Below are 2,087 nucleotides of genomic sequence, written 5' to 3'. Positions count from 1 at the left end.
GAGATCAGTCCTGGGATTTCTTTGGAAGGAATGATGCTAAAGCTGAAACTCCAGTACTTTGGCCAACTCATGCAAAGAGTTGACTCATTGGAAAAGACCCTGATGCTGGGAGGGATTGAGGGCAGGAGGAGAAGGGGATGCCAGAGGATGAGATGGCTGGATGGCATCATTGACTCGATGGACATGAGTCTGAGTGAACTCCGGGAGTTGGTGATGGACAAGGAGGCCTGGCGTTCTGCAATTCATGGGGTCACAAAGAGTCGGACACGACTGAGCGACTGAACTGAACTGAACTGAACTGATGCTCAATATCTTACAATAATCTATAATGGAAAAGACATAAAAAAGGATATATACAGTATTCACATATATAAATATATGTGACTCTTACATATATATATATATAAATCACTTTGCTGTATACCTGAAACTAATACATTATAAATCAACAATATTTCAACAAAATTTTCAAAAAAGAACTAAATGTAAGAGTTTACAATTATAACATTTCTAGAATAATACATGGGTAAAAACTTTGGGTCTTGTGTTTACAATGATTTCTTTAAAAACACACAAAAAACACAAATATTCTCAAAGTCATTAGTAAATACCAATTAAAATCACATTGATTAGACCACTGTATGTAAAATACAATATCTAAAAGTAGAAAGGCTTACTATACCAAGGACTAGTGAGGATGTGGAATAATTGGGACTGTCATAAATTGCTGGTGGTAACACAAAATGGTATGATTATGTTTGTATATAATTTAGGCACTTTGTAAAAAGTAAAATATCACTCAACTCTTAGGAATGAGCACATGTTCTCACAAAGACTTTTATGTCTTTGTTTGGAATAGCCCCCAAAAAGAACCAACTCACATGTCTCTCAAGTAGTGAATAGAAAACAAACTAGCTTACCCACAGAATGGAATCCCACTGTGCATACAAAGATATGAGCTATCATTACATATTTTGTGATCGACATAAAAGTATCAACATATAAACTGGTTTATACTCACAAGGGGTAGGTGAAATATTTATATAAGTGAAGAATTGAAAATAAATTTTTAAAAATGACTTGCTTTAAATAATATAGTTATTATAAAGCATACTTGAGATTTGAACCCAATACCAACAAGACTGTATCCACATTATCTTATTCATTTTACTGTCTCTTAATTCTGCCCACACTTTTATTGCTCCTGTTAAAGCAAAGACATTTTTGCCATGCAACCAGACAGACCAAGTCTTTTTATTATGTGAGTTTCTTAATGACAAAAGAGGTCATCAGAGTGACTGATTTTTCCACTTTGGTAAGCTCGAACAATTTGTAAACTCTGAGAATTATTTTCAAAATATATGCGTAGATTGAGAGACAGACATAGATGCAGACAGATATGCAAGGGACTGAAGTAAATGAAACAAGCTTGAAAAAAGTGAGGAAAAATTAATGATGGATAGATGTCATTTGACATTTGTTCAAACTCATAGAATGTACAGCAGCAAAAGCAACCCTAATGTAAACTGTGGACTTTGGATAATAGTGATGTGTCTGTGTAGACACATCAGTTATAACAAATGTACTGTCTGGTGGGATGTTGATAATGTGGGGGGCTGTGCACATGTTGGGGAGGGGTAGATGGGAAATCTCTGTACTTCACACAATTTTGCTGTGAATCTAAAGTGTCTATAAAAATTAAAGTCTTAAGAAATGCACACATACACATCAGTACAAATAGCTCTTCAACAGAACAGTTTAGTGGTCTTAGCAGAAAAGCTGAATTTTCATAGTTATGTTTATAGTTCTTATAATTTGGAACCCTCTGAGAAATTACAGAATTAAATTTTATTAAATAAACTCTTTGTATAATAATCATTATTTTAATTCATAAAACCCATGCTCTTTAATAAGGGATTTGGGAGAGCTCATAAAAATGGATACATACTTAAAGAGATAACTAAAATACAGACATGATGACTAGGAAAAATACGATGTTGAAATCTATGCTAAAATATGAGAGGCATTCGTCTGGCTTATTGCCCGCACAGCCCAGACTCAGGAGAGGGGCAGCAGACCCCACAAAG

The sequence above is a fragment of the Bison bison genome, unplaced genomic scaffold (genome assembly GCF_000754665.1).
Source record: "Bison bison bison isolate TAMUID 2011002044 unplaced genomic scaffold, Bison_UMD1.0 scf7180017864312, whole genome shotgun sequence".
Lineage (NCBI taxonomy): Eukaryota > Metazoa > Chordata > Mammalia > Artiodactyla > Bovidae > Bison > Bison bison.
Note: the sequence above shows the minus strand (reverse complement) of the source record.